The sequence below is a fragment of the Symphalangus syndactylus genome, chromosome 6 (genome assembly GCF_028878055.3).
Source record: "Symphalangus syndactylus isolate Jambi chromosome 6, NHGRI_mSymSyn1-v2.1_pri, whole genome shotgun sequence".
In the NCBI taxonomy this organism is placed as follows: domain Eukaryota; kingdom Metazoa; phylum Chordata; class Mammalia; order Primates; family Hylobatidae; genus Symphalangus; species Symphalangus syndactylus.
In genome coordinates, this window is record NC_072428.2 from 62,800,329 (window position 1) to 62,821,164 (window position 20,836).

The 20,836-nt window shown below is 38.6% G+C and overlaps 1 long non-coding RNA gene across 1 annotated transcript in view; it reads right to left on the minus strand.

Moving 5' to 3' along the window:
• Positions 1-4,819: 4,819 nt before the first annotated feature.
• Positions 4,820-20,836, minus strand: part of LOC129484684 (uncharacterized) — a 335,838-nt gene continuing 319,821 nt past the window's right edge. The window contains exon 3 of the long non-coding RNA XR_010121370.1: positions 4,820-4,879. This is a non-coding gene — a long non-coding RNA (uncharacterized lncRNA). The remainder of the gene's footprint in view (positions 4,880-20,836) is intronic.

Sequence of the window (20,836 nt, forward strand, 5' to 3'; positions counted from 1 at the left end):
CATCTGTCACCTAAAATTTGTGCACCTTAGTGTGTGCATTTCATGTCAAAAATATTTGATAATAGATTTCAACTCTTAGAAGGATATAATATGTCATAGCAGGCCAAACATTCTCTAACAACTAGAAAAAAAACACTTTAGTATTTTAGTTTTAAAAACATCAGAAATCTTAACAAACAGTCAAGAGTTAACAATTTAAAATTTCAAAGCAGAGAACCTTTGTTAGGTGAACTGATAATCTCTAGCGGAACCCTTCCTTGCCTTCCTCTTCTCCCTTCTGCCCCACCCCAACAATTTCCCATTGTCTGTGTAGGCTAAGGATTGAGTCTGGCACAAGCAGAGGGCCTTTGCAAGGGAAAAGGAAATCAGCAAGGCCAGGCGCTGTGGCTCATGCCTCTAATCTCAGCACTTTGGGAGGCCGAGGCATGTGGATCACCTGCAGTTGGGAGTTCGAGACCAGCCTGACCAACATGGAAAAACCCCATCTCTACTAAAAATACAAAATTAGCCGGGCATGGTGGCACATGCCTGTAATGCCAGCTACTCAGAAGGCTGAAGCAGGAGAATCACTTGACCCCAGGAGGTGGAGGTTGCAGTGAGTCAAGATCTGTTATTGTGCTCCAGCCTGGGCAACAAGAGTGAAACTTCATCTCCAAAAAAAGAAAAGAAAAAAAGAAATCAGCAACGCATTCAGTGGCCACATACATCTGGAGAAACAAATTAAATACTTGGGAACCTCAAACTCAAAGATGGTTTACAAATTCTGAATTCTAGGGTTGCCCAGAGGCTGGGGAATTATAGCGCTTTCAAAAGGAAAAGGAAAATGAAATCTTCTACAGTGTGTGTGTGTGTGTGTGTGTGTGTGCACATGCACCTAGGAAGCAATATTCTTCATGGGAAGAGATCAACTTCAATTATATAGCAGATATTTTCCTCATGATATTTATCAGAATATGAAGTTTCTTGGAGCATGAAGTTGGAGACTTGGAAACCTCTCAAGGTTAGAGATACGTCACCTAAAGTTTTTGTAAGCTGAGAGGGTAGATACTGACCAGTTTTCCAAAAAAAAAAAAAAAAAAAAAAAGAAAGAAAGAAAGAAAAGAAAAGAAAAAAAGGAAAAAAATCAAGTTAGCAAGAAAATGCTCAATTCCTGATTTAATTGACACAATCAATCCCCTACCCAATCTGCCTAACTGATGAAGGGGGAAACCTTCCTGGGAGTAAATAGCTGGTCTTTCACTTCTCGAAAAACCTTGACCTCTTCATGCAAATTGATACATTTCTTTCTAAGTGACTGTCTTTTCATAACAAAGTTTTAGTTTGTCTTCTATGGCAATTGAGCCATAGGAGATATTTTACGCTTAATCCTAGGTCAAGGCACTTTACTTCCAAAGTGTCATATATTCTGAAGAATAAGATCTGCATTAGCAAGAAACATGCTTTATGGAAATCAGTTACTCCTCCTTGGGCAAGCTGAGTTGACTGATAGAATTTGATGAATGTATGTTGGATTGAATTGAGCAATCTTTTCAAGAATTTAGGGCAGTTTTTAAAAACTTTTTACTAAGTATAAAAATGCTTACAAAGACTAAACGATTGTTTCTAATCAAATAGCAAATTATTAACTGAGCTGAGAGACTACAAGACACACTCCAGTGGTTTCTGGATATTGTTGGTATGCATCAAAATTACTTGGGAAGGTTACAAAGCAGATAACCACGTCCCATAAGAATTGAGAAAAACTGCTTCATTGAAAGAGTTCAGACTTTGGATTCAGATGGGTCTGAATTCCAGCTTTGCCTCTGATTAACTTTAGAACAATTATTTAGAATCTCTAAACCCAATTTCTTCAGTTGTCAGAAGAACTAAACAATCCTTGGCTTATTCCTGGAGCTGGTGTAAAGGTTAAGTGACATACATAAATACTGTTAATCCCAAAGTACCTGAGACAGGTCTCAATCAATTTAGAAAGTTTCTTTTTGCAAGGTTAAGGACGCACCTGTGACATACCTTCAGGAGGTCGTGATGATGACATGTGCCTAGGCTTGCTTTTATACATTTTGGAGAGACATAATACATCGATACATGCAAGACTTATACTGGTTCCATCTAAAAGTGTGGGACAACTCATAGCAGGGGCTTCCAGGTCATAGGTAGATCTAAAACTTTTCTGATTGGCAATTGGTTGAAAGAGTTATTTTCAATATAAAAGAATGTCTGGGTTACAACAAGAGGTTGTGGAGACCAATGTTTGATCATACAGTTGAAGTCTCCAGGTAGCAGGCTTCAGAGAGAATAGATTGTAAATATTTCTTATCAGACTTAAGGTCTGTGTTAATGTTAATGTTAGTTGGCTTTTCCGGAATTCCAAAATGGAGGAGGATATAATGAGGCACACCTGACACTCCCTTCCCATCACAGCCTGAACTAATTTATCAAGTTAACTTTGGAATGCCCTCGGTTGAGAGAAGGTGTCCATTCAGAGGGTTGTGGGGCCTTATAATTTTATTTTTGTTATAATATATAAGATAGCATGCAGCACATAATACATGCTCAATAAATATTTATTTACTTTCCCTTCCTTGGGCTAGAACCCATTCCCACCTACCTTTTAGCCCTGTGATCATTTTGGTAAATTTAAGTAGAAATCTCTTGAATTAGTCAAGTCTGTTGAATAGCCACAAAATAGGCAGACGATGGAAACTCACAAAACGGATCTTAGATACAGAAAGAACCTTTCTGGATTCTGACTCACCCAGAAGGTATAAAGGTCCAGGACACATGGGTAATAGTAGCCAGCAAACACACAGAACATTGGGGCCAAGACAAGACCAGTAGTTTGGCTTACAAGTTCCAAAAGTTTAAATAACTGCCTTGAGGAAACAGGGTAATTGGAAGTAAATTTGACAGAGAGCTTGTGAAGCAAGCTTTTCTTAGGCAGGTGTGTTAAAGAATCCCCTGTGAGAAACAACTGCCTGCAAACTTAGTGAATTTCAGAATTCAACCACCACCTCTGACAGGTTCTGTGACAAGCAAAATCTATTCAGGCCAAGAAAAATGGATGGTCTTTTTCCTTCTTTTAATTGCACATTCTCATTTCTCTTACTCTTTAATAATGGATTGTTATAAAATTTAGCCAAATATCCTAGCACTCTAGGAAAATCATGCAAAATAAAAAACCAGCAATCAAAATATAAAAATACTATTGATTAATCTTGTGCAGATCAATACAATTTACAAAGCACTTTACATATGCAGTATCCTCTAGAAAGTATATGACAGCTACATTATGTAGATATTATCATCATAATTAACTTACAAGTGAGGATACTGAAACTTAGAAAGGGTAAGCAAATTGCCAAACTGGCAAGTAACAATGTGAGGATTTAATTCTGTATTTGTACTCTTTTTATTTGTCCATTTAACTGTCTATTTATTTAATTATTGCAGAAATATTTATTGATATCTTACTGTGTGCTAAGGTGCTGAGTGCTTGGTATTTAAAAGCCAAAGAGCATAGTGCTGACTTTCAAAGAAGTCATAGATCAAGATGGCGATAGAGTTTTAAAGAAGTAATTCCAATTACGTATGATGAATTTAAAAGAGTAGGTAATTGAGAAATTAGATGAGACACATGAAAAAATAATCAACTTTGCTTAGATTATCAGCCAAAAATTACAGTTTTTATTCAATGGGTAGTTACTATGGTATTAAGTCCTTTAAAGGTATTATTTCATGTAATCCTAAATATATTGTATGTATCAGGGATTTTTATCTCATTTTCTAAATGATTAACCTAAGGTGCAGAGCAGTGATAACAAGTCATGGTTGCACGGCTAGTAAGTAATGAGAACTAGGTCTGTTTGCTTCCAAAGCTCCGGCCCACAACCATTATATATATTGTATCTGAGACAGTCTTCCAGGAGGAGATGCTTTGGTTTGGTGCTGAAGGCTGCAAGTGTTTATTCACTAGATATGTTGAGAATGATACTTCAGGAGAAGAGAGCAGCATGCACAAACTCTAGAGGTTGGAGACAAGCCCCTGGGTCTCTGGAGCCCCATGTAGTTCAGTATTGTTGATTTATTACCACCCTTGAAGAGTGTTGAGCTGTGAGACTCAAGAGATAGCCCTTGATCATATCACAGGCTGTCCTAGAAAGCCTACGAGATGAGTGGGTGCGATTCAGAATCACTAGAAGATCTAGACCTCCAAAGTACACAGTAGGATTACTACTTTGGAGTAATTAAACTGTAAGATTGTGATTCAGTCTACCATTCTGTAGCTAACCAGTAATTCACCCAATTAAGACATATTCTTACATTTCTTAAAACATGTCCTTGAGTACAGAAATGAACAGAATAGGAAGTTTGATGGAAATAATACAACACAGATGCTGTTCAGTTAGGCAAGCCTTCTTGCTTCCTCTAATTTTTTTTCTGTAATGAGAAATGCTAGTAATGAATATAATCTGCACTGGTCACCAAAATTTGTGAACATCCCATATAGCTTCATATCAAACTGTGTAGTACATTGTGAAAGGCAAGAAACATACATTTAGTTATTTATTATACCCACCCCTAATCACCCTTTGAGGACCTAACCCTCCTGGTGTGTTGGCATAATAGTAGCAGGTTTTTTTGTAGCGCAGACGTCAGTCTGATACTGACTGCCTCCTCACAACAATTCAGGGAAGGGAAGGAAGGCCTTGGGCTTGGACTTGCTTACTGAAAACAGGACTGGTACTGGGGGAGCTGACTGACCTGCAGATCTTGAAGGAAGGTTGAGTCTGACTGAGGGTTATGGTCATAACAAGGTGTGGTCCAGGCAAACAATGGGTGAAATGGTAGTTATTCTCCACAGGGGAAAGAGCACAGAGGCCTCGAAGAGGAGGAGAAAGACTGGGTATCTAAGTGTTCAGGCAATCAACTGTTGGAAGGCTGGTCACAACAGGGCATGAATTTCATGCCTAAATATTGTCCTCTGCCTCCAGCCTAATGTTTTTACTTTTCTTTTTCTTTTTTTCAGAGATAGGGTTTTGCTCTGTCACCCAGGCTGGAGAGCAGTGGTGTGATCAATGCATGCTGTAACCTCAAATTCCTGGCTGTGATTGATTTCTCTGCCTCAGCCTCCTGAGTAGCTGAGACTACAGGTGCATGCCACCACACTTGGCTAAATTTATTTTTTATAGAGATAAGGTCTCGCTACATTGCCCAGGCACTGATCTTAAACCCCCAGCCTCAAGTGATCCTCCCACTTTGGTCTGCTAAAGTGCTAAGATTACAGCTGTGAGCTGCAGAGCCTGGCTCCTCCAGTCTAATTTCTGACTGACAGAAAGCAGTCTCATATTCCATTTCCAGTGAGAAGATAGTTACTGCTCTGACCAAAACAAGGCTTTTTTTGTTTTACATGCCTAAAAAAATGGCCACACGTAAATTCCACATGGTTCATTAATTATTCTCCAATCCATGTTTCTCACATGTTTTACTACATTAAGTTTCCTAAGGAGGTTCCAGTCATCATTTTTCTGCTCCAAATCTTCCCATGTATTCACTGCCTTCTACAATATGGCTGCAGTTTTAGTCTAATCTCTATTATTTTCCCACAGACAGGTATCACATATAGTATTTTATCATCAAAGTAGATTATTTTCACCACCAGCTCATGTTTATCTCAGGCTTTGCTCTTGTTGTGACTTTGCTTATATCTTCCCTAGATCTCTAGATGTGCTAATTCTACTCATTAATTCTTCAAGGAGCTCTTTTCATGAAGCATCTCCTTAACTGTATCTAGCTGATTATCTCTTCTTTTGAAATTTATTTTATTTACACTTACTACTTCCACAGAACCAAAATTTCTCATAAATAATCAAGAAAAGTAAACTCCGTGAAGAAAAATACATAAAGGCTCATTTTTAAGAAAAAAGGTATTTTGGTTTTAGTATTATCTACGGAGCCGATACTCCATAAGATGCATTGGTAGAGAAAATAGTACTTTTTCAATAACTTCTCAAAAGTATATACTGTGGTTTTATTTTGCAAACTTACTCCAAAAATGGCACTGTCCTGCTTTGCTGAAAGGGTTAATGAAGCTAAGTCCAGGCTCAATGAAGAGGAAACCCATCATTTATTAGTTATATCTTTCATGGACAGTATGACCTGGGGAAACAAACTGGAAGCAAGAAGGCCAAGTACTTATTTTCACTGAATAAAATAGTAAAATAATAGATTATGTGCTGGGGTCATGAAATAAGAGAACCAAGAAGGGAGCATAAGTTGGTGGAAGGAATGCACTCTAGGGTCCCTTGACAGCCTCTATTCCTGGCTCACTCTCTGATCGTGGGGAAATGACATAACCTTGCTTTGAAGCTGTGGAGGGAGTAGTTCTATCCAGTGATCTCTAAGGTATCTTCTATCTCTAACCATGATTTAAGGTTCTTTTTTTAATTAGTGTGTTCAGTGGCAAGATATATTGTTGATCATTAATTATTTGTTTCTAAATATCACACCATTCATTGACCTGTCATTGTCTAAACATATCAAAAGCATCCCAAATCATAATCATCTCATCTGCAATTGATATCGCCTCATATGAAAGATGAAATGTTAATATTGTGCTTTAAGTAGTATGAATGATTAGGTTAAAACGGCTGTTAGACTCAAGATCTGAAATAAATGTTCACATACATACATACATTTGCGAAATTTAGATGCTTATGAGAGCTGACATGATAGAAACTATAACTTCAAATTTTTCAAATATATATGAGAACTGGAAAAATTATGAATTAGAAGCAGCAGCATTAAACAAATATTTAGTGCTTTTAATTTGGAAAATGTTACAATAGTTACTATAAGAGGTGTAAAGGAGAGTTCTGAATTACTAGTTAGCTAACAGCCTAATCATACAGATGTGACATTTTCATCAAATTCAATTCATGAAAAAAATGCACAAATACTATATACCAAGCATTGTATAAGCTATTCAGGACACAGTTGTGAACAGATAAATATTGTTCCTGTACTCAAAGAGACTACAAATAAAGGGCTCTTACAAATCGATTATTTAAAACCCTTAAATGAAGAAACAGAGATACAGAGGAATTAATTACTTTCTAAGATCAAAATTGTAGTTAAGTGAAAGAGTCAAGTTAATAACATATGTCTTGGAGTTCTGGTCTAATACTGCTTCTATGGCTCACATGGTAATATGATTATTTAAATTAAAGTATACTTTATGTACAGTGAAATGCACAGGTCATAATTTTAAAAGCTACTGTTTAGGAAAAGCATATGTGTGTATCCAACAACCTAAAGAAGTTATAGAACACTTATATTACCTTAGAAAGTTTTTTCATGTCCTCTTTCAACTAATCTTCACCCTCTCCACAGGCAACTATTTTTCTAATTTGTGTCACCATAAATTACTTTTGATTCTTGAGTATTTTATAAATTATACACATATAAGTATGTCTATTATCCATTTGATGGATGTTGGATGGCTCTAATATTTTTGTGTTGTTTTTGCTAATACAATTAGAGCTGCTATAAACATTTTGTACGAGTTGTTTTATGGCCATACATTTTCATTCCTCCTTAGTAAAGAACTGGGAGTATAATTGGGTGATTGGAGTAGGCTTATTTTTAATTTTCAAAAAAAACCCACCAGTTTTCCAAAGTAGCTACTCTATTTGATAGTCCTATCAGCAGTAGCAAGAGTTTCAGCTATTCTTGCCAATTTTTGTTTACAGTCTTTTTAATTTTAGCTATTTTCCTAAGTGTGAAATGGGATCTCATTGTGGTTTTAATTTGCATTTTTCCTGATAATCATGTTGAGCATCATTTCATGAGCTTATTCTTCCTTCATATACCTTCTTTTGTGAAGTTTCTATATTCAAATGTTTTTCTCATTTAAGCATTGAATTCATATTGTCTTTTTAACTTGTAGGATTTGTTTAAATATTCTAAATATAATTATATATATTATATATAATGATTGTGTATATAAATGTGTATACAGATATAGATATTCCCAGTCAGCAAGCTTCACACACACACACATGCACAGGCACATGCACACACACAGCCTTATTATTTCACTAAATCTACTGTTTAATTATCATTAAATAACTATTTTTATTATTTTTTTTATTTCTGACAAAGCCCAAAATCCTATTTCTAATCATTTTATTAGTCATCGTTTCCCTTTCTAAACAACTTTTGCCATCCCAAGATTGTAAATATATTTTCCTATGTTTTCTTTTAGATTTTCTAATTTTATTTTTATGTTTTAGGTTACAGACTCAGCAACAGAAAGTCAAAAAATGCTAGTACTTTACATAAACTCTGCCTCGTAGGTGGAAGAAGCATGGCTGGAACTGACATACGTCAGTGCACACTGCTATGGGAAATGGAGTGAATGGAGCATTAACTAAAACACATGGCATCACTTAGACAAAGTACCTTATTGGGAGGTCAAGATGTGACAGTCAAAGAGGACATTTTATTTTATTTATTTATTATTTATTTATTTATTTATTTATTTTTGAGACGGAGTCTTGCTCTATCCCCCAGGCTAGAGTGCGGTGGCGCGATCTCTGCTCACTGCAAGCTCCGCCTCCCGGGTTCACGCCATCCTCCTGCCTCAGCCTCCCGAGTAGCTGGGACTACAGGCGCCCGCCAACACGCCCAGCTAATTTTTTTGCATTTTTAGTAGAGACGGGGTTTCACCGTGTTAGCCAGGATGGTCTCGATCTCCTGACCTGGTGATCCGCCCGCCTCGGCCTCCCAAAGTGCTGGGATTACAGGCTTGAGCCACCGCGCCCGGCCGACATTTGATTTTAATATGCCTCCTTCTTACAACCTCTCTTACTGGTAAACTAAAAAAGATAAACATAACCATAATATTACATTATATCAATAAAGTGAAAGCTACTATTGTTTATGTATTTGCTTTTGTTTTTATATTTAATGTTTATATGTAATTATATACAAATATCATAATGTTATATATAGTGGTTTCATATAATGTCAAATGACTAGATTGATTGTTTTGATTTTTAAATAAAACAATCAAAACAGCCTGTTTTATTAAAATTGACCATTACTTGCTTGAACTACTACTATGTCCATTAGGCAGTTTAGAGACCATCATTAATGATAACAACATTAAAACACACACACACACACACACACACGGAATAAATCCCTCCAGTGACAAAGTATGTATTCTAGTATACTTTGTGTCTTCAAAATTTTGCCCTAGTATGGGAATGCACTAACAAGTCCCATATTATTTATTAATTGCTAAATGGGTATTAATAAAAATAGGGATCACACATTTGCACAATGCCTTAAGTTTCCAAAGCTCATGTTTACTTGACTCCCATAAAGGTAGAAGTACTTTGTAGAAGGTAGTAGACTACATTTGTAGTCTTTGTAGAAGACTTGGTAGAATGACCATTTATTTTAATTATTTTATCAAAAAGGCAAAATCCAAAAGAGTTAGATGACTTACATAAGTACAGAAAACATTCAGTAGTAGAGCCAGAATTTAATTATAGATCTTCATAGCTCAAAGTTTTGTCTCATGGATGTGAAATTCTGAATGTGACTGACGTGGAAATTATCTTAAATTCACCTTCAGACTGTTTTGAAGAGGGATGTGTCATTCATATCATTTACAGTCACTAATTTATAGTAAATCCATTTTATCATATATGGAACTCCTATTGACCAGTCAATCCTTTGAGCCCTTTGTTGCAATGGATTAAAAGGCTATATCTGAGCTTGGCAGAAACGAGCAGTAGAATTATAGTCATGCATCACCTAATGACGGGGATACCTTCTGAGGAATGCATCTTCATTATGCTACTTTGTATCATGCAAACACTATAGAGTACACTTATGCAAACCTGGATAGTATAGCCTAATACACACCTAGGCTATATGGTAAACTCTATTGCTTCCAAGCTACGAATCTGTACAGCATGTTACTGTACTGAATACTGTAGGCGATTACAACACAATGCTAAGTAATTTGTGTTTCTAAAAGTAGAAAAGGTATAGTAAAAATATGGTATTATTATCTTATGGGGCTACAGTCATATATGCATTTCATCATTAACTGAAATGTTATTATGCAATACATGACTATAGTGATACTGTTTGTGGGTGTGAGAAAAACAACTCAGTTCAGGCTCTAACATATACTTGTCATCCCTATGATAAGGCATTGTTTTTTTAAGAAGACACACATTAAAAAGGATGTTGTTTAACCTATATAGTATGGTATCACCCATTCCCATATAGAGTGTGGCATTCGATGGATGATTAAAATATCATAGCATAATAGTTGTTGGCTTTTTAGGAAGGCATAGGGTGCACTCTATAAACAATCCAGGAGAAGAAATGTTTCATGCCATTAAACTTACGCATTCAAAAGATACTGATTAAGCATAGACTATATAATCAAGCTGTTTTTTTCTAATTTCAATGATCATAACACTTCACTGAACATTTTTGTATACAGACTTTCTGTTAGCACTTTAGAATTTTTCTTTAGGATAGCTTGTTATATAATAGCAACTTGATATATTCTACCAATATGATTTTCAAGAAGCTTTCATGTTAAAACATAGACATCATTAAAAATGATGATGTAATTGAAAGGACTAAATTGAAAGAAAACCGAAAGATATACAGTTTCTCTGTGGCAAAGGATGTAGAAACTAACTGTAAAAGGGCTGTACAAAGTGGGAAGCATTGCAACATGCTCTTGAATGAAGGTCTGTGTTTTCCATATGTGCCAAAGCTACCTGTTGGGGCATCCAGGTAACACTGATGCCATCTATCTGGAGTAAAGATTCAGCAATGTACGAGAAGCTCATATTCACTTTTTCAGCTTCCTTGCTGGTCTCGGCTGTTTTTGGAGAGTCGATGTGATTGCTGTGCCAGCTTAGTCACTAGGTTTAAATAACTGGGGAAAAAAATGTTCAGTAGATTCTTGTGTTATCTATGAGAATGGTTGCTCACTTAGGGTCCATTTCTAAACTACAGTACACTTGCACTATTTTAAAGCTATATAATACACAAAGTTAAGTGATATACAATTAGTTGTTTTATGAGTTTCAGGTGATTAAAATACACAATAAATGCCACAGATGCAGGAGTGCAAGACAGAGGAAGACATAATCCTAGAACATTACAACTGGACAATTGATGGTAGTAAAAGACAATAGGGACCACTAAGAACAAACTTTTTCTATAAGTCTGCAAACTCTAAGATCTGCAATAACTGTCTCTAAAACCTCAAAAGCCTACACAGGGTAGTGGTAGGTGTATTAATAGCAAAGTGGTGACAATACTAGGACCTAATGTCAGATAATATGGATAATTTTCATGGGTCATCCTATTACTGTATGAAATTCAATACCTCACTTGGAATCTCTGAGTGACAGTTGCCTTGTCATATGAAAAAGTAACAGTTGTCTACCCTTTCCTAATTTATGGACATTTTATAAGGATTAGAAACTTAAGCTATGTTAAAATGCTTTGTTGGCTGGGCATGGTGACTCACGCCTGTAATCTCAGCATTTAGGAGGCGGAGGCAGGTGGATCACCTGAGGTCAGGAGTTCAAGACCAGTCTGACCAACATGGTGAAACCTCACCTCTACTAAAAATACAAAATTAGCCAGGCATGGTGGCACATGTCTCTAATCCCAGCTACTCGGGAGGCTGAGGCAGGAGAATCACTTGAACTTGGGAGGCGGAGTTTGCAGTGAGCCGAGATCATGCCATTGCACTCCAGCCTGGGCAACAAGGGCAAAATTTCATCTCAAAAAAAAAAAAAAAAAAATGCTTTGTCAACTGTTAACACTATATAAATATTTAGCACTCTCGTCTTGGCTCTACAGTCTATATCATTAGAGAGTTGTGAAGTTTGGGTGATTTTTACTTTAACTGTTGATCATCAGTATACTTTGCTAGGCCTTCAAACTCTTATTACTGTCTTCTCCAGCTTCATCTCTCTTATCCCCTACATAGACAGAACTGTCCACGCATATTTCATGACTTGTATATACTCAACCATGCCATATTTTATGTTTCCATCCCTGAAATTCCTTACTTTTTCCATACTAGCTAACTTCTATCTTTCTTTCATGCTACAATTTAAATATACACTTCTCTTTGAATCTTCTCTGACTCATTTAACTGATTGTAATTACTTCTCCTCTGTGTCTCTATCCAACTTGGTATGTACATATTTCTATTATCCAACCCATCATTTAATATTCATTAATGAATAGACCATTCTTCTTATATTGTGAACTAATTAAAGAAATGCCTCATGCCTTATTTATTCAAGTAGGTCAATGAAAAATGAATGAATAATTATTTAATTATTGAATAAACAAGCTAAAAATCATGTTAAACTCAGGCCTATGTATTTTCTTGGTCACAGATTAGCAATCATTTACACTTCCTAGTTACTTCCTATGACTATATTTTATAGTTGTAATAAACAGATGCATCTGAAATGAATTCAAAACAAGACAAACAATGGGACCTTGTTGCAAACGATGCTTGCCCAAACATGCCTGCTTTCATTCTCACTGGATGGTTAAAGTTTTGTGACATACATTCAGCCAAACATAATAAGCTATAAGATCTTTAAGACTTTAGCCGCGTGTATTCCAGAACGAGAAACTTTTCCCTTGATGCTACAATTGATACTGGTAACATATTCAAGAATTTTTGTTTAAGTGCTGAGTTAAAATTATTTCTCATATCTGAGCCATACTGCAGAAGAAATATTGAATCAACTTTTCTTGCCCTCCTATCTGTCTACCATTTTCAGTTGTACTGTTTTAATTTTTTTTCTTCTTGTTGCACATTTCTCATTGTTGATTCAAGCTTATATGGGGTTTTCTTGGTTATTGACTCTCAATGCCTATGCTAATTTTGACAGTGACCATTCTAGAACTGCCCAAAAGATTGTGGCCTTATGTTTATTAACTTATCTATATTAGTCCTATTGGCAAGGCCAATTCTGTTGTGGTTTATATTTATGAATATATGCCAGCCTGAAAGATTTATCTAATCTAACTATTCTCATTTTGATTCCACGTTCACTGAACTACCTTCTGGTTTGGATTTGGCTTCCATCATATATCTATCTGCATGGGAAAGTGCCCTAATCATGTCAAAGTGAATATTCCCATTCCTGCAACCTCTCTATTTTATTTTTTTTAATACTAGAATTATGAACATAGTGACTGGGAATCATTCACAGTGAGATGGCTCTGTGCACAATATGCTGGCAAATGCAGCATTCTGAGCCTAGAAGATAACAGAGACAACATGTTAGATTTTCACCAAGCACATTGATGAGGAAGTGTATATTCATATCAGGATATTTTTAAAAATAATACTAACTTGTGGTTAAACTGGAAAATTCATATGGACTCATGACCTTAATGATCAGTCTTCCTAGGTGTCTCGCTAATGTCTGGCATCATGGAAGTTTCACCCATAAAAGCTTTCATGTAGAACAATCTGGTATGTGTTTGTAGCATCCTGAAATTAGTCTTTGAATTTATTTTGCATTCAATGGAATTAAATCTTTTTGGAGAAGATCCCATGCTTTGGAATAGAAAAAGAAAGGCAAGATGAACTCAGAATATCTTCTTGTTGCCAGAAATCAAAAATGATTTTACACTTTTCTGAGCAGTATCTTAAAAGACACGATTTAGTTAAATGTGGTTCCCAACAGATAAGTTGTAATAATGTATGCATCAATAAATGAATTTTAATTATAATTAATAAAATTGAGTTGAACCTATGAAAAAACATGAGTTTATGATTATATAATAAAAAATTTCAAATAAACCTTCCAATATGAAAATTCAATACAAAAGCAGAGCAAATACATTAAACCATAAGTAATTAATTTAGTAAGTAGGTGGATACTTAGATCATTTAAATACATACAATATTCTTAAATTATGATATACTTATTTTTTCTATTTGTTTCAGCAAAAAACGGGTGATTTCAAGAAACAATAAGTCATATAGTATCAACAACACGCAATAAAATTATAGATTACCTGTATAACCTCAGAAGAAAGTTGTCTACATAACTTTAGTCACTAATTCCTCAAGTATAAAACTTCTGAATATCCCTAATAATTATAAAATAATAATAGTCACTTAAATTGTTAACTGAGGTGCACCACTCTCTAGCCAGTATTTTATTGACATGGAAGCAAAGATGAGTCAGCCCCAGATCCCAAAACAAGGCACAAACTTGGAAAGTACCATTTATCTAGTAAGTGAACTTTTATTTAAGAAGAATCCAAGACCAATAAACACTGACTCAGGTTTCAATCTACTTAGAAGATGTAAACAGATCCCTTGACACAACAAAGAATGAATAGGTCAATGAAACAGAATCTGCACTATCAGCTAGTTTGAGATTATATTCTGTTTGATCTGGGGATTGATGAAATTAGTGGACGTAAATGAATTAAACTAACATCAGGGATATATAAAATCATATTAGCATAGAGAAAATAATGAAACAAACAACCCACAGTATTGATATTTTGAAGCAGGCACTCTAAAAATTTTTGCATTAACTATTATACTTTTTGTGGCTTAAGGCATTTGGAGTATATAAAATAATTTGATACATTAGACTTATGACTTCACTGAAGTGCTTTGAGATTTGACTAATTTCGTGTTCAATATCTAAATATTTAAGGGCTCCTAATTCACACAATTGATATTTAAGTATATTAATTATACTAACAAAGCTAATATTGCTCACTAGATGCATGATGTAAACAAAGGATGCACAGAAGGAAATATTCTTCTTCCTCTTAGTCTCCTAAGACTCTACACTGAGGGCTCTGTCTGTCAGGCCTCTGAGCTGAAGCTAAGCCATCACATCCCCTGTGACCTGCACGTATATGCCCAGATGGGCTGAAGTAACTGAAGAATCACAAAAGAAGTGAAAATGGCCTGTTCCTGCCTTAACTGATGACATTCCACCACAGAAGAAGTGAAAATGGCCAGTCCTTGCCTTAACTGCTGACATTACCTTGTAAAATTCCTTTTCCTGGCTCATCCTGGCTCAAAAAGCTCCTCCACTGAGCACCTTGTGACCCCCACTCCTGCCCACCAGAGAATAACCCCCTTTGACTGTAATTTTCCTTTACCTACCCAAATCCTATAAAACGGCCCCACCCCTATCTCCCCTCACCGACCCTCTTTTCAGACTCAGCCCACCTGCACCCAGGTGAAATAAACAGCCTTGTTGCTCACACAAAGCCTGTTTGGTGGTCTCTTCACACAGACGCGCATGAAATTTGATGCTGTGACTCGGATCGGGGGACCCACCTTGGGAGATCAATACCCTGTCCTCCTGCTCTTTGCTCCATGAGAAAGATCCACCTACGACTTTGGGTCCTCAGACCGACCAGCCCAAGCAACATCTCACCAATTTCAAATCCAGTAAGCAGCCACTTTTTACTATCTTCTCCAACCTCCCCCACCATCCCTCAACCTCTTTCTCCTTTCAATCTTGGAGCCACACTTCAATCTCTCCGTTCTCTTAATTTCAATTTCTTTCATTTTCTGGTAGACACAAAGGAGACACATTTTATCCATGGACCCAAAACTCCGGCGCCAGTCACGGACTCATGAAGACAGCCTTCCCTTGGTGTTTAATCATTGTGGGGATGCCTCTCTGATTATTCACCCATGTTCCATTGGTGTCTGATCTCCGCGGGGACGCCTGCCTTGATCATTCACCCACGTTCCCTTGGTGGCAAGTCAATTGTGGGGATGCCTGCTTTGGCTGCTCACCCACGTTGCAGCCCAGGGCTGCTCCCAACCCCCTTCTCCGTGTCTCTACCCTTCTCTTTAAACTTGCCTCCTTCAATATGGGCAACCTTCCACCCTCCATTCCTCCTTCTTCTCCCTTAGCCTGTGTTCTTAAGAAATTAAAACCTCTTCAACTCTCCCCTGACCTAAAATCTAAGCATCTTATTTTCTTCTGCAACACCGCTTGGCCCCAATTCAAACTTGACAATGGCTCTAAATAGCCAGAAAATGTCACTTTCGATTTCTTTATCCTACAAGATCTAAATAATTCTTGTAAAATGGGCAAATGGTCTTAAGTGCCTGACGTCCAGGTATTCTTTTACACATCGGTACCTCCCTAGTCTGTTCCCAATGCAACTCATCCCAAATCTTCCTTCTTTCCCTCCCGCCTGCCCCTCTTTCCTAACCCCAAGCATCGCTGAGTCTTTCCTCTTTCCAGTCTTCCTTTTCTACAGACCCATCTGACCTCTCCCCTCCTCCCCACACTGCTCCTTGCCAGGATGAGCTAGGTCCCAATTCTTCCTCAGCCTCTGCTCCTCTACCTTATAATCCTTTTATCACCTCCCCTCCTCACACCCAGTCCAGTTTACAGTTTCGTTCCTCGACTAGCCCTCCCCTACCTGCCCAGCAATTTTCTCTTAAAAAGGTGGCTGGAGCTAAAGGCATAGTCAAGGTTAATGCTCCTTTTTCTTTATCTGACCTCTCCCAAATCAGTTAGCATTTAGGCTCTTTCATCAAATATAAAAACACAGCTCAGTTCATAGCTCGTTTGGCAGCAACCCTGAGACGCTTTACAGCCCTAGATCCTAAAAGGTCAAAAGGCCGTCTTATTCTCAATAAACACTTTATTACCCAATCCACTCCCGACATTAAATAAAACTCCAAAAATTAAATTCCAGCCTTCAAACACCACAACAGGACTCAATTAACCTCGCCTTCAAGGTGTACAATAATAAAGTAGAGGCAGCCAAGTAGCAATGTATTTCTGAGTTGCAATTCCTTGCCTCCACTGTGAGACAAACCCCAGCCATATCTCCAGCACATAAGAACTTGAAACACCTGAACTGCAGCTGCCAGGCGTTCTTCCAAGCCCGCCTCCCCCAGGAGCTTGCTACAAGTGCCAGAAATCTGGTCACCGGGCCAAGGAATGCCCACAGCCCAGGATTCCTCCTAAGCCATGTCCCATCTGTGCAGGATCCCACTGAAAATTGGACTGTTCAACTCACCTGGCAGCCACTCCCAGCGCCCCAGAACGCTGGCCCCAGGCTCTCTGACTCCTTCCCAGATCTTCTCAGCTTAGCAGCTGAAGACTGACGCTGCCCAATCACCTCAGAAGCCCCCTAGACTATCACAGATGCCGATCTTCAGGTAATTCTCACAGTGGAGGGTAAGTCCATCCCCTTCTTAATCAATACAGAGGCTACCCACTCCACATTACCTTCTTTTCAAGGGCCTGTTTCCCTTGCCTCCATAACTGCTGTGTATATTGACGGCCAGGCTTCTAAACCCCTTAAAACTCCCCAACTCTGGTGCCAACTAAGACAATACTCTTTTAAGCACTCCTTTTAGTTATCCCCACCTGCCCAGTTCCCTTATTAGGCTGAGACACTTTAACTAAATTATCTGCTTCCCTGACTATTCCTGGGCTACAGCCACACCTCATTGCCACCTTTTCCCCCAGTTCAAAGCCTCCTTCACATCCTCCCCTTGTATCTCCCTACCTTAGCCCACAAGTATAGGACACCTCTACTCCCTCTTTGGTGACCGATCATGCACCCCTTACCATCTCATTAAAACCTAATCACCCTTACCCAAATCAATGCCAATATCCCATCCCGCAGCATGCTTTAAAAGGATTAAAGCCTGTTATCACTCGCCTGGTACAGCATGCTCTTTTAAAACCTATAAACTCTCATTACAATTCCCCCATTTTACCTGTCCTAAAACCAGACAAGCCTTACAGGTTAGTTCAGGATCTGTGCCTTATCAACCAAATTGTTATACCTATCCACCCCGTGGTGCCAAACCCACATACTCTCCTATCCTCAATACCTCCCTCCACAACCCATTATTCTGTTCTGGATCTCAAACATGCTTTCTTTACTATTCCTTTGCACCCTTCAGCGCAGCCTCTCTTCACTTTCACTTAGACTGACCCTGACACCCATCAGGATCAGCAAATTACCTGAGCTGTATGGGGCAAGGCTTCACAGACAGCTCCCATTACTTCAGTCAAGCCCAAATTTCTTCCTCATCTGTTACCTATCTCAGCATAATTCTCATGAAAACGCACGTGCTCTCCCTGCTGATCATGTCCGACTAATCTCCCAAACTCCAATCCCTTCTACAAAACAACTCCTTTCCTTCCTAGGCATGGTTAGTGTGGTCAGAATTCTTATACAAGAGCCAGGACTGTGCCCTGTAGCCTTTCTGTCCAAACAAGTTGACCTTACTGTTTTAGCCTAGCCCTCATGTCTGTGTGCAGTGGCTGCCGCTGCCTTAATACTTTTAGAGGCCCTCAAAATCACAAACTATGCTCAACTCACTCTCTGCAGTGCTCATAATTTCCAAAATCTATTTTCTTCCTCATACCTGACGCATATACTTTCTGTTCCCCAGCTCCTTCAGCTATACTCACTCTTTGTTGAGTCTCCCACAATTACCATTGTTCCTGGCTGAGACTTCAATCCGGCCTCCCACATTATTCTGGATACCACACCTGACCCTCATGACTGTATCTCTCTGATCCACCTGACATTCACTCCATTTCCCCATATTTCCTTCTTCCCTGTTCCTCACCTTGATCACATTTAGTTTATTGATGGCAGTTCTACCAGGCCTAATCACCACACACCAGCAAAGGCAGGCTATGCTATAGTACAAGCCACCAGCCCACCTCTTAGGACCTCTCATTTCCTTTCCATCGTGGAAATCTATCCTCAAGGAAATCACTTCTCAGTGTTCTATCTGCTATTCTACTACTCCTCAGGGATTATTCAGGCCCACTCCCTTCCCTACACATCAAGCTCAGGGATTTGCCCCCACCTAAGACTGGCAACTCTTAACTCCCTCTTTGAGTGGATAGATGATCTTTGCTGGCAGGGGACCCTTCAATACTTTCACCCTGATGAAGTTCTCTTCTTTACTTCTATACTCACTCTTATTCTCATTCCCAATCTTATGCCACCCTCTACCTCTCCCCAGCTATCTCCACCACACTATCAACCTCACTCATTCTCTCCTAGCCCCTTCTAATCCTTCCTTAGTGAACAACCACTGGCTTTGCATTTCCCTTTCTTCCAGCTCCGACACAGCTGTCTCCGCCTTACATGCAGACTTTGCAACATCTCCTGTCTCCCTACACCTCCGAACTTCCTTTAACAGCCCTCACCTTTACCCTCCTGAAGAACTCATTTACTTTCTAGACAGGTCCAGGAAGACCACCCCAGACATTTCACATCAGCAAGCTGCCGCCCTCCTCCGCGCTTAAAGAACCTTTCTCCTTATATCAACTCTACTCCCCCCATATTTGGACCTTTCACAACACAAACTACTATTCCTGTGGCCGCTCCTTTATGTATCTCTCGGCAAAGACCCACTGGAATTCCCCTAGGTAACTTTTCACCTTCTCAATGTTCATTTACTCCTCATCTCCAAAGCCCAACTACACACATCACTGAAACAATTGGAGCCTTCCAGCTCCGTATTACAGACAAGCCCTCTATCAATACTGGCAAACTTAAAAACATTAGCAGTAATTATTGCTTAGGAAGACACTTACCCTGTATTTCACTCCATCCTTCGCTACCTTCCCTGTACTCGTCAGACTCTCCTCCCAGGCCCTCTTCTTGTTTACTTATACCCAGCCATGAAAATAACAGTGAAAGGTTGCTCGCAGACACTCGAACAAAATCGTATCCAGGCCATCACCAACAATTCTACATGACAAATGTTTCTTCTAACAACCCCACAATATCACCCCTTACCACAAAATCTTCCTTCAGCTTAATCTCTCCCACTCTAGGTTCCCATGCTTCCCCAATCCCGCTTGAAGCAACCCTGAGAAACATCACACATTATCTCTCCATACCACCCCCACAAAAAAATTTTTTTTTAATTTTATTATTATTATACTTTAAGTTTTAGGGTACATGTGCACAACGTGCAGGTTTGTTACATATGTATACATGTGCCATGTTGGCGTGCTGTACCCATTAACTCATTATTTAGCATTAGGTATATCTCCTAATGCTATCCCTCCCCTCTCCCCCCACCCCACAACAGTCCCCTGAACTCAAATTTACAAGAAAAAAACAAAAAATTTTTTTTCGCTGCCCCAACACTTCAATACTATTTTATGTTATTTTTCTTATTAGTATAAGAAGGCAGGAATGTCAGGCCTCTGAGCTGAAGCTAAGCCATCACATCCCCTGTGACCTGCAAGTATATGCCCAGATGGGCTGAAGTAACTGAAGAATCACAAAAGAAGTGAAAATTGCCTGTTCCTGCCTTAACTGATGACGTCCCACCACAAAAGAAGTGAAAATGGCCACTCCTTGCCTTAACTGGTGACATTACCTTGTAAAATTCCTTTTCCTAGCTCATCCTGGCTCAAAAATCTCCTCCACTGAGCACCTTGTGACCCCCACACCTGCCAGCCAGAGAACAACCCCTTTTGACTGTAATTTTCCTTTACCTACCAAAACCCTATAAAATGGCCCCACCCCTATCTCCCTTCGTGGACTCTCTTTTCGGACTCAGCCCACCTGCACCCAGGTGAAATAAACAGCCGTGTTGCTCACACAAAGCCTGTTTGGTGGTCTCTTCACACAGATGCGCATGAAACTAACCCTGATAAATCAATGCCTAAGTGGTCTTCATACCACATGAAGCTCCTTTTGGACCACTCAACTGTCTAGATCATGAGGTAGTTGGGATGAGGAATTATAA